The sequence below is a fragment of the Cydia splendana genome, chromosome 4 (assembly GCF_910591565.1).
Source record: "Cydia splendana chromosome 4, ilCydSple1.2, whole genome shotgun sequence".
NCBI classification, from domain to species: Eukaryota; Metazoa; Arthropoda; class Insecta; order Lepidoptera; family Tortricidae; genus Cydia; species Cydia splendana.
Window position 1 is genome coordinate 11579595 of NC_085963.1, and position 13444 is coordinate 11593038.

Below are 13444 nucleotides of genomic sequence, written 5' to 3' on the forward strand. Positions count from 1 at the left end.
ATTTAGATAAATTTCAGGCCATCTGGCAAAGTAACCAATTAGCTTCACTGCTGCCTCTTAGGCCAGAGGTCACTATTACACTAACGACACAGAGTATCTTCCTAAGGTAGGTAAGTGGATGCCTTGTTAAGGACACTACCATTTTTCAGTTGTCAGTGTCCTTGCACTACTTTCTCTAAGATCCCGTTGATATAAATATTAAAAATTCACAGATTTCGTGCCTCACACGACTATCGAGCACATTGGAAATGAATCTACGGAATTCGAAAAAATATTGTCGCTGAGCGACGAGAAAGTCTGGATAAGGAAAAAGTTACAAAATAAAACTACAACGTTGAATGATAATTATTTTATTCTTAGATTAACACAAGTACATTGGACATAACGCATGTGAACAAACAAATTTCAAAATTTCCACACGCGTATCGAAGTTTGAATAATTGTCGCCGTGGCGCATAAGTATAGGTACATATTTCATTTTTCGATTAATAAGCAGGATATATTAATGTTCAAAGTACAAGAAAATTATTACACGGCAAATCCGTAGTCAACTCGAAAAGTGGTAGCCACATCGCCGTTATCGTCACTCGAGTCTTGATCGGCAGCGGCCCATTTGCTGCAAGATATGAAATTTTCTTGACAGCAGTTTGACGCGACGAGAGATGACCATAACAGCGTTTGTCTATGTTGCATCAAACCTGAGTACTACCAGGTATAGGTACTACCAGGGTTCAGCATCAGCTATCTTGGGTAATGCTCTACCATGTGATCATCATGACGAATCGGATGTCCAAAACAGCGCATGCCTATGTTGCACCAAACCTGAGTTCCGCTAGGTACAACCAGGGTTCAGCATCAGCTCTATCTTGGGTACTACTCTCCTAAGTGCTCATCAAGACGAGTCGGATGACCAAAACAGCGTGTGCCTATGTTGCAACAAACCTGAGTTCCTTTAGGTACAGCCAGGGTAGTATTTCTACCTCTACCTCTACCTCTACCTCTACCTCTACCTCTACCTCTACCTCTACCTCTACCTCTACCTCTACCTCTACCTCTACCTCTACCTCTACCTCTACCTCTACCTCTACCTCTACCTCTACCTCTACCTCTACCTCTACCTCTACCTCTACCTCTACCTCTACCTCTACCTCTACCTCTACCTCTACCTCTACCTCTATCTCTATCTCTATCTCTATCTCTATCTCTATCTCTATTTCTATTTCCACCACCACAAGAATGCATAGAATGGATAGATAGAGTTAGACCAAGAAAAATCTGCAGCGATTTTGATAGCCCACGCAGTGCAAGTGTTATTCTGCTGTCATAATCCCGATAATAGGCCTGATGACAAATTTTGAAAACCCTTTTAATATCGTCGGTACACTTGTATTAGTTCCGAAAAACACTATATTTCAGTTATACTCATAAGATTTAACATAGATAATTGCATTTTATTATAGCTAGTTTAAACTTCGGGCGAAAACGCCTCGCATGCCATTTGTGACGTCATCATTTAGTTGGTGGTAGGGTGGTAGATATTGTTTACATACTTACAGTTACGAATTTCCCTTGAATCCGAATGATATTGTTAATTCAGCACCATATATTACGATTAGGGATGATAAATACATTACAAAAAGTTATCACAATAACTCATTTTACACAAAAACTCTCACACGGTTGCAGTTTAAGATGAATTATTTAGATACATGTAAATTTTGAGTGAAAATCACCGAACGCCGGTTTTACTTTTTCATTTTTCATTTTTTCTAGTTACGACAGCCAACATGGCAATGATAGTTCCATTCAGCCAAATAATTAAAAAAGTTTGTTGTTGAAATATCGTATTATTTAGCATTTTATTTCAATAATAAGTATAATAACAAATAGATATCTACTTTATATCGTGTAATAATATTTTTTGGACGTAATAAATGTTTAGTGGCGAAATAACACTTTGCACCTTTCGAACTCTTTGGTGCCCACATATAGATTTCGGTCAATGAGGTTGTCTATGTTGCTCTAAGAAATATGTTATGGATTGATGACGTCACTGTTTAGAACGCTTCTGATTGGCGTTTCAGTAAAAATGGCCGATTGGAGAATTTTGCACTTTTATTTTATTGAATATATTAATAATCCTTCAGTTTATACTGAGATTGGACCATTTTTTAGAATCATATTAACACATATGTTTCGTTGAAACCATTATTTCCATGATTCTTTGTTACTTGCAACAGGCCTATTCACAACAAACACCGATAACGAACTCTGCGAAACATGAAGTCATAAATGTCATGTGAAAAATGTCGTTTCGACTTTTTGACTATTTTAAGGTTAGGCTACAGGGCAAACTAGAGATGGGTAGTGAGTAAATACTCACGGGTAAATACCGAGTAAATACTCAGTATTTACTCAATATACCCGTATTTACTCGTTTATACCCAAATTGGTGGGTATAAACTATTTTTCTCAAAAATGGACGGCAAAGTCGACTTTGCCGTTTAAAAAATAGGTTGCGAAGCGCGTAGTTTATGGTCAGTCAAAAATTAAAAAGTTAAAAACATTGCAGTCTCGATTTTGGGACTGCAATGTTGCATACAAATTCCATTATTTGTCGAGTTCCAAACTTTTTAAAAGTTGAAATGGCCATATCAAATGAAGGCACAGGCCCATTAAACAGCCAAACAGATGATTAGTACCGCGACTATTTAGCTGTCTCAAATAGGTTGGCGTATTTTCGGCAGAAAAATACACTTCTATTTTTTTATTAAAAAAATAAAAAGGCGTCAAAGCTAATTTTTTCAATTGTTTCTACTTTTTTCTGTGAAAATATATACGTAAGAAAGTTGCTTTTGTAAAATATTTCTATGATATTTATATTTCTTGCACCATTTTTGAGAAAAGCACTATATATGACTCGGCTGGAAGGCTACTTGCTGGCTTCGGATTCAATTAAACGGACTCCCAAGGTCGTCCGTTTAAAACGAATCCTCAGCCTGCAAGTAGCTACTTCCGAGCCTCGACAATAATGTACTATAGAGTGCTGAAAGGGGCATATAAATTTGAAATATAGGTGTATTTTGTAAGCCGCTACTGGATTAAGTACTCAAAATTGCAATAAATGTATTTTTAAGAGGGGCACTCCATACATGTAACTAATTGTAACAAAAAAAAAATCAGAAACCACCAACGTGTTGCACATCATTAAATGAGTCTTTAAAAATAACTGAAATGTTTCTAAGAACTTTTTTGGATAAATTGAATATTTTTGGAAAAAAACCATTACGAAAGGCCAAAATAATGTTTATCTCTTTATAACTTTCGAACCAAAGTTCAGATAAAATAAAAGAACATAACGGGAGATTAATCGTATAATAGAGTACAAAAAACAATATTTTGAATATCATTGGTTGAGCCATTTTTGAGTTTTCTTTAAAAACCCGTTAATAAAAGGTCATAAGTGCACGCACTTTTGCGCGATATGCAGTTATCTAGAACATCGATAGAATTTAAGTACCATATTTTTAAACTAAATACCTTCTTATTTAAAACAAAATTGTTAACTATGCATTATCACAATTTGCCTCTCACTGATAATTATCTTTTTTTCCAAAACTAAGCGCCCTATATGCTTTTTATTTTATAGATATTGTTAATACACGTTAGCACTCTTCAATAAAAGACAATTTTGTTCTTCAATCTCACTTTTTGAATATTTTATAAGCAATCGTTTTTACCCACCTAAATGAGTAAATACGGGTATTTATCGGGTGCTTTGAGTAAATACCGAGTAAATACTCAGTATTTACTCACCCCTACCCATCTCTAGGGCAAACCCTTGACCCGATCGTCTTTGTTTTAGGCTCAAATTGTAGCTGACTAAATTGTCCAGAGCTGTTTTTCTCAAAATTTTGATATCATTCTTCGTTTCCAAATTATCGAGCACCAAAATCAAAAATTCGGAAAAAATTGAATTTTATTTTCACTATTTCGACCATAACTTTTTTCGTTTTTGACTTTCTCGAATAATTATTTTTGCACCTTACAGCTCTCGTGATTATGCGTCTTTTGAGCCTTTTTTTTAATATCATATCTTCACAACTTTCCGAGATATAAGGGGATCGCACTTTTTCGTGAAATCGGACCCTATACTGGAGCGAACGAAAAGACATTTCCAATGTCAAAAACATAGTAACAATTTTTACTCTTTCCAATCACCGTGGACAGTTTCTGTATCTTAGACAAATTTTCCTTAGAATAGGCACCGAATACATATTACAGTGCTGCGTTTCATAAATGCTTATATCACAGTAAAAAAAACTAACTAACACAGCACACATATAACAGTAAACTATCCAAGGTAAAAAAACTATTATTTTTATTTGTATGTTATTATTCGCAGAGCGTCTAAATACGAACGAGATGCTCGGGCGAGTGATGTCAAAATGAGATCAAATTGACATCATCAAGTAACATACTTCACGATATCTTAGGAATATTGTAGCGCACATTTTGTAGAAAACTCTATTACCCACTAAAATAAATATTATACGCTACAATTGGTACGTAACGAATCAACAGTTACAATGTAACCTGTAGTAAAATTAGATTAAAAACAACAATGGTGCGTTACAACTGGCAGCTATAAAGCTATACTGCAAATGAAACAAATGAAATCGCCGGTCTGACGTTAAAGTTCCCGTGCAGTTTTGTTAAAAGTAGTCGCGGTCGTGGACACGGGTCAGCGCAGACCAACGGCTGCGAGTACCTACAACGAGGCACTTCCTGCGGCCAGCGAAACAAGGACAAGCCAAACGACACGCGAGGACCGCCTCTTATTTTGCATTTGTTATCGCCCAATCTAAACTTTATCTCCATGCAATGAAATTGGAACTAAACTGCACACTTGTCCTGTCTCTGCGAAAGGCGTAGGTATCACGACGTGGAATTGGTCGCAGCTGAAATGGAAGGGCATTCGTTAAGTATTTGTTACTTTGGAGATAAATATGCAATACATACAATAAATATGCAATATATGTTTGATTGATTGATTGATTGAATACCTCAACTCTTACATTGCTGATATGAGTAAACAAAACATTTAACTTGAGCATTGGCATTAAGGATAATAAATAGGTAGGTAGGTCAAACTTTAGGTATTACTGGAAGCATGTGTGTAGTGCCTATACTAAACTGATACATAGTTGTTTCTCCCAAGTCCCAACAGAGCGATCACCTTCAGAGCTTGTCAGATATGTATTAAATTGGTGGCACTAAAACAGTGACATGTATCTACACCTACCTATGTGTCTAAACTAAACGAACAACCCGGGCACCTCGCGTTTCTGTTTAAACAAGCCGGGCCGGCAGCAGCGCTCTTATGAAATCAGAGATGAGTTTAGACTTAATTACCTGTGAAATTAGATAATACGGGTCGAGGAATCATATACGACGAATTCGAGAAGCTAGGCCAGGATAACTCACAGGTGAGTCGGTGCCCGCGGCTGACCTCGTGCCAATTACGAGCCCATTAGCGCTGTGAGCACAATGCGACCATTAAGCGGATGTCCAGCTCGACGTTCCCGCGCCCGCTCAATTTGCATTTGTTTGGAATTAGATCGTCAGTGGCTGCGTCCGCGACTCGCTTTGTGTTACACCTGTAATGTCCCTCGTGCAATGTGTTGAGGCGCGTTTTAATGATCCCCGCTTACCCTGTGGTTAACCGAAACGTTCCCATTGTGGAACAGATTCCGGCGTTTCAACCTAAACACAACTCTTAATTATCCATCGTACTCTCCGGGTTAACGACGCAAAAGCCTCGCGTTGTTTACTAAGTCTCGACTTTAGGAGTTTAACCGAGTTGAAACGTGGCGTCGATATGTCAAGTAGTGCAATAAAGACTTGTTACAACGCCAAGGCGTTGTTTATTGATACTCGCAGCTGAATGTATGTGGTGGGTAGAAAGCCATTGTATTAACACGCTGCACGAACAACCAGTATTGGTTTTAATTAATTGTTGTTCGTATCGACAAACACCCGTAGGCGACATAGTAAGATTATCAATACAATCTAATCACGAGGCCGGACATTGAGGACCAAGAATGTGTCTTTGTTTGTGACTTTAACCTATAGTAAGTCTTGGGGACTTTATACCATTTATCTCAGAAATGTTCAACATAAACTTGTGTCACCGCTGCACACATGCCCCAGTTGTGCCTGATTATTAACTGTATCTAATCACATAGCAAACGGTTAAACATACAAGTAATTTTAACCACGTTCTATATAACGTGAAGTGTGAATTATTCGATTTAGTTCAAAGGTAAGAAACGCTACACTACAATTTGTTCCGAAATATCGAGAAGATGTAATTTTTCTAAAGTTAGGTTTGTTTTTAAGTGGAGTTCGTGACCATGAACTGTTATAAATACCATTGGAATGCAACTCGACCTCTTTGTGATGTGTTACATAATAGGCATACCTACCTATCTGCTTAGGTACCATAATCATCGTTTTACAGTCACGCAATATATTTAGGTTGTTTTCATATTGCTTCCTTTTCAAAGCGTATTTTAATTGATTGCCGCTATATTTCAGCGTGAAAGTTATTAATTTAAGGGCGACGAACCGACAGAAACGAGATATGGTAATGACAAATGGTGCCGCCTTATCTGAGCGGTCCGCGGAGAAAAGATGTAGCCGGGCTTTCTTGCGGAGTGAAATGTCGGGCGATGTCGTTAGCAAAGCCCCATCCGACGGGTATCTCTAGCGCTCCCCTGCCACGCCGCACCAAAGATAACTATTTTCGAACTGTTCAGGATACTGCGAACTATTTATATCTACTTCTCTGTAAACAGCTTAAATGCATTGCTAATTACGATTGAACCACTTTTTATACTAATTCTCATCCCAAATAAATTATTACTATTTCACGAGGTTTACTACTATATCTGTGTGTAACATATCTGTAGGTAGGATTCCGTAGGCGGCAAAAGCGACGTCGTCTTCGCCAGAATATATTGTCCCCCGTCTCGAGGCGTACATAAGTAATCCGCCCGCACCCGACACTGATATGCAAATCGCCTCCAACGAGATCGTAAACCGTTTCATATCAGATAGCGTAATTCGGGGCTAAAGTACACAGCGACGAGTAATTCCGGTGTTGTGGGCAGATCTACCCTGTTTTCATCGGATGCAAACTTTGTAGATAGGTGCAGGTGTATGAATATTTTTTTTACTTCACGATATATAAAATTGCTATATTTTATTCATCCCGTTTGGACTAAAGTGCGAGTATGCCTTTTGCTAGTCCATTGCACTATCTGCTATGTTAAACCTTTAGATAGTACCTGAATGTGAATGTGACAAATAGTTTGGGCGATAACCCACCTCAGCACCGGTGCCCGCAGTCCACACCGCACTATTGTCACCCGAAGGTAAAAGGTAGTAACAACATATGAGTTCTATACATTCGCACTACCTCCTTTCTAAAGCCAACAAACTACCTGCCATCCTATCGGCCATCTTCGACCTCTTTCTGTTTATCTTTCCTAATACATTATTCTGCACAAAGTCGAACATTACGTCGCCGTAGGCAAACATCCATTAAAGAGACAATCTAAATATGTTAAAACTCACAGACAAACTAAATATAATAAGAACCTTTGGGATATCTACATATACATGAGGATATGAATTACATATACATGGGGATTTATAATTATTATGTTAGCGTTGTTGTTAGGTCAGCAACAGCAACTCACCATCACCACCAGCCTATCAGCTCCCAAGTCCCAACAGCAGCGTCAGCAGCTGGGCGCAGGGCTCTCTCATTCTCCAAAATAATTTGAGGAACGTTAGCCCAATTTGGATTAGGGACGACTCTAACTCCTTGGGCATAAATGTGCCCAAAATTTTCTAATGGAACCCCTTTCTTTAGGGTAGAAATTAGTTACAATAAGCCTGTTACATGGTCATTATTATGTTTTTTTAATGTTTATCAAACTCCAAAAGCGCTGTATTCGAAATTTTAAAATCAATAATTGATCATTACCTATCATCATACTCGCAGCGCAGGATACTCGCACCAAATATAAATTACGAAAGTACTTACGAGCTGCGCAAGCAAGTGGTGTCAATATTCAATCAATTATGTAGATACCTATCAGTTTTAAAGTTCTAAATGGCCCTACGTTTTGTTCAATAGTTATCTCCTCGACATTCTTTGTAGTGATTGGTCTACTCTTCATGTCGTAAATTCCGAACGCATATTGCATTAAAATTTATTGGTGGTATACCTCCTGCTACGTTAGGTCTCGCAGATAATAGACAATAGATGTGGTCCATTAACCTAAACAAAAACTATTTGTTCGAGGTAGATACTCGCTGTGTACTTACATCCAAATAAGGGATGTTTTTGCTGATGCACGTGTCTGCAAATGACAAACGACACGAACGAAAGATAAATGCATTCCAGCCCAGAATGAGACATCACTATTGTAACGTAACTTAGTTACAATAGTAGTTTGGCTTGGATTGTATTTATTATTGATGTCAAGAGGTAGTTTAATTAGGTAGAGTGTATCGGACCACCTACACCGAGGCTGGATAGCGTGGCGACGATACAAGCTCTCTCTTGTCATGTTAATAATGCAATACGTAGGCATTAGGTAATAGGAACACAAGTCGAGTATGCAGCGCTGCTCGGGGCAACAATAACTTCGTTATAGTCCAATAGTTTTCTATTCGAGTATCAGTGTAACTTTCTTTTACATGTGGGTGTATTAAGTTATAGGATTGAATTAGATTCAATATTTTTCTTTCGATACAAATCTTATCACGATTTTAACAAAATTACAATTGAATGAATCATAAAAGAAACGAAACCAAAATTCATGGGAAACGTCACTACTTAGCAAGACAGGATACAATAGTATCAACGCAGGTAGTCGCACCAATCCAGCACCTGACACGTACATAAATCCCATGCAGACCAGGTAGAAGCAACGAAATGGCTCTGAACATTGTGTTTCGTTAGAATTTAATTTATAAACCCTGCAATCCGTAATCAGGCGCTAGTAAAGTTTAGGCTCATTAGAATCGTCTAGATATTAAGAATAGTTAGTCAAAACGTTTATACACTTTCCCTAAAAACACTCATTGTCAAATGAGTATCCATACTCATTAATCTATTTGAAGTCCATTTACAGTCTAAGAGAATACTTAAGACAAAGCAAACAACAAATACGCTTTAGTCGAAAACAAAGTAATATGTACTATCAATTGGCTGCTCTATCAAGACCGAAAAAGCGCTCAGTCAATGCCTTTTGGATATCATTTGCGTAGGTAATTGTAATTTTATACAATATCTCTTTAAAATTATACTAGGTTATGTTAAACAGGGCTAACAAGATATCTTCCCTCCCCACGGCGTTTGGCGGCAGGCGTCTACTGGACGGGACGGCTAGAAAGTTGGAGGAAATTTCATAACGCTAACCTATCATAAGCACGCAACTTATGAGCTCGTATAAATATTATTATGTCTACGTCATTAGTTACTGTCAGCTGACATTAGGGTATGATTTATAAATAAATTAAAACAATGATTGATGCTCGTTAAGTTTATACCTAATAGAGTTGATGTTTTTAAATATACAAAATGATTGTCTCTAATTTTAGGATTTTCAGAACCCTTATTTTAAATTGAGGCATAATTACTAATTACTTACTTATATTGATTTTAATTAAATTAAAAACTGCTGTATGATATTATGCATTACTTATCTACTGAAGCATGCAATGATTTGCTAGTATAGAATAGTCATAACAAATCTTTATAGTCGTTATTCTTATTTCTTTCTCTCTAATATATTTTTTTTTGCCCGCCAAGCCATTGGCTCGTCCTCGTCTACCTGAGCGTCGAGGGCTCTAGGGTGAGGGGTGCGAGTGTGCCACATCTGTCAGACTAGTGGCGTTTATTTTAATCCCAATGATGTTTCTGACTTTAGGTAACTCTCTAATAACACTCCGAGTTAGTTAAAACAATATTCCTTCTTTATGGCTATCTCGATTAATAATTATCATCAATTCGGCAGTATCATTACTATCAACGTCTATAACGCATTTTAGACGGCGTCTAATGTTGTAAGAAATTCTACCGGTTATACGCAACCGTTCGCTACGATACTGCATTATGATTATTGAAAACGGTTTAATGCAATTACTAGAAAGCATTTAACACTAGCCAGTCAAGAACCGAACCCTAAATATTGGCCTTCCAATTTTTTACTCCACGAGTTACGTTTCTATTTTATGGCCCCTCATTTAGAAGCGTCAATAAACAAAACAAAATAAAATAGAACTTTGAACGCTTCTAGTGTCGAGGTGAGCCGTAGCATCGGCGCACGCGCATGTTAGAAAAAGAGGCAAGTAAGCTTGCTGCCGGGGTGTCGGGCAAGTTCGTGTTCCAGTTGGTGGGGCGCCTTTCCTTCGCCGCGCCGCCCGCGCCAGTATCGAGTGCGCTGCGTGAGTAAGGCCACGCCGCTCCGCTCGCCTGACCGACGCCCGCGCTTTCTTAAGCTCCACTGCATCCAAGTTTATGCTCTACTCTCCCGCTTCGTAACCGGTTACAATTGTGATCTTAAGTGACACGTAGGCTGCTTTTGTGATTTAATCGTGATCAGTGGCCAGACTGCGTCTGGTAATGAGTGACAAAATTATGTGTTCTCGGATTTGGCTCTCTAGATGATTGTGATGCGATGACCATCAGGTCGATTTGGATGTAACTTGGATTTCTGTAACCTATTCTTCAAATTGGTGAGTGGTCAATAATTCTTCATAGAGCTATTGTTTGTTACGATCCGAGTGTGTGTATATAAGCACGGGCTCAAAGCAGTGTGTGCTTGTGGGGGCGTTCGGTCGCTACAAACAAACAAAAAGCCGTAGTCCCGGTGGATGGCGTAGACTCGTAGAGGCAACGGGAGAGAAGGAGAGAGCACACATTGTTGACACTCTTAGCGTGCCCTTTCCATGTCGTCCACTCTAGACTCTCTACAGGCATATTGAGTTGAACTTCACTATAATAAAGATGAATGTACCTCTGGAGTCGCTTGTTAGCCTTTGTATTCGTTTTAGAAACTGAAGTCGGTTACAGGCTAGTAAGGAGTTGTAAACCGTGAAATATATCTTACATACTTATATGTAATTGACAGTCACAGGGGGCTATTTATATAGGTACCTAAACCCCCATTTAGGCGGTCCAAAAGCTTGTATGCGATTTTCGTTACATAGCGGTATCGAATATTTCATGCAAGTTCTTGAACCGCCTAAATGGGGCTTAATTTATAACTTACACGATATGTTACTAACGAGAAAATTAACTCTATTTTCTGTGTTTTTCGTCATTAATTTTACGAACTTATTTAATTATACATATAACAGCGACAACAACGGATCTATTGTTTGCATGTTATTACATATGAAAGTCGAGACAGACCTGATGGCTAAGGTTGAGTGCTTTCCTCCATATCTAATTCAAACATTATTTATCTATTCGTTCTATTGTTCACATTCGAAAGAGAATTCCAGATATGACGAACAGAATGTTTAGACTTCCTTCCTTTACTCATTTCTAAATTCGTTCCAAAAGATCTATTTATAAACAGCAAAAGAATTAGAGCTCAAATTCCTAAACGACGGTTGTAAAGGCGTAATGAATGAAAATGACATTATCAACATCCTGGGTAGTAGTAAATGAGTCACGCTAAAGATAATGAAGTGTAAGTAGATTTGAATGCAAGATGCGTCAGGCGCCAGTCAAATTGAAATTTAACTCAAGTTTACCGAGGGCGACCCAGAGGTCAATGAGATTTTTTAAGGAGGGACCCTACTGACATCATTGCACCTACATAGTTATATATTTTTGTTGGCTCTAACAACTGCTGTTTGATGCAGCTTCTGCACCAACTACAATATTTAATTTATTAAGTTTTGTTCCAGATACCTATATTTACTTAAGTTAGAAACATCGTAAATATTACTTCCTTCTACTCTACCTCCTTCTTCTACTTGTGACTGTATTTATCATTTGACACTTTTATTTTATTTATTTAAACTTTATTGCACGATATAAAATTGTACAAAAGGCGAACTTAAAGCCACGAGACCATTCTCTACCAGTCGACGTTATTAGGGCAAATTAAGCAAAAAAGATTGTAGACGGTACATTTACAACTAAAGAAATCGTTATTGAAAGAATTAGAGATCTAATTACACATAAATTAATTTATAAACTGCTTAAGAGCGCTCTTACAAGAAAAGTCGAAATAATGCAAAATTGATGATACTAGTCGACGAAATTCAGGACTTTGTGCTCATTATTAGAAACAATGAGTACTTGTTCCAGTAAAAGCGTCTTATTATCTTTTTAAATATCGTTGTAAATATTAGAAAAAGGACTTATTAAATTAGTAATGATTTTTTTTCTGATGGTCGTTTCCGAAAAACCCCGTGAAGCACTGAATGGCGAGCTCTGATTTGGAAATGTTGAGAAGTTTACTCTGCTAAACCTGGCTATTTTGTATTACTAATACCCTGTACTTTAGGCATATCAAACGATATTTTTCCTACATACCTTTGAGAAAGAGAAAATCAAAGTAAAACGAACTCAATTTTCTCTCCGAAACAAGTGTCAATTCCTACGAAAATCTACTTAATATCGAAGTCATTTTCATACTCAAGCAATCTGCAACGTTTGCTTATACTGTTGGTATACATTAGTGTTTATGAAATTCTACTATAATTTTTTGGCAATTTTTTGAAAACTACTCTATATTACCGATGACGCGCGCTGCGCCAGCTCAGTGCCGCGGCAGAGCTTGTAGAGGCAGGACGTGTGTCGGTCGGCTCCGCACATTTTCAACGGCGACGACGAGGTTTTTTATCATTGTGTGCGGCGGGCGCCGTGTAAAACGCTATACTGTGTGCGTGTAAACCGCAACGAGAGACTTTGATCCTAGCACTGTTTTTATAGTATTATAATTTATAATGGTACAGTTTAATAAACTACCGGACAGGATTAAAAATATTTGAAACGACCTGACATTCTTTATGTATTTATTTGACTCAAGATAGTACTCAGGGTCTGATGATGGAGCTGGAAGGTGGTCACCGGTACCAATCAACCATGCAACTAAACCACTTCGTGTTTAGGCTCGTTTTATTCATCTCAACAAGATCTTTGACACAAGATAGTACTCAGGGTCCGATGATGGAGCCGGAAGGTGGTCACCGGTACCAATCAACCATGCAACTAAACCACTTCGTGTTTAGGCTCGTTTTATTCATCTCAACAAGATCTTTGACACAAGATAGTACTCAGGGTCTGATGATGGAGCCGGAAGGTGGTCACCGGTACCAATCAACCATGCAACTAAACCACTTC

At 38.0% G+C, this 13444-nt stretch overlaps 1 protein-coding gene across 3 annotated transcripts in view; it reads left to right on the forward strand.

Annotated features, from left to right (window-relative positions):
• Positions 1-13444, forward strand: part of LOC134789925 (semaphorin-1A-like) — a 194357-nt gene that overhangs the window by 114301 nt on the left and 66612 nt on the right. Inside the window, exon 1 of one of the 3 annotated variants that reach the window (XM_063760633.1) lies at positions 10504-10818. The exons of the other annotated variants lie outside the window; for them this stretch is intronic. The gene's annotated coding sequence lies outside the window, so the exon portion shown is untranslated. Of the gene's footprint in view, positions 1-10503; positions 10819-13444 lie in introns of those variants that run through there. 3 annotated transcript variants of the gene reach the window in all.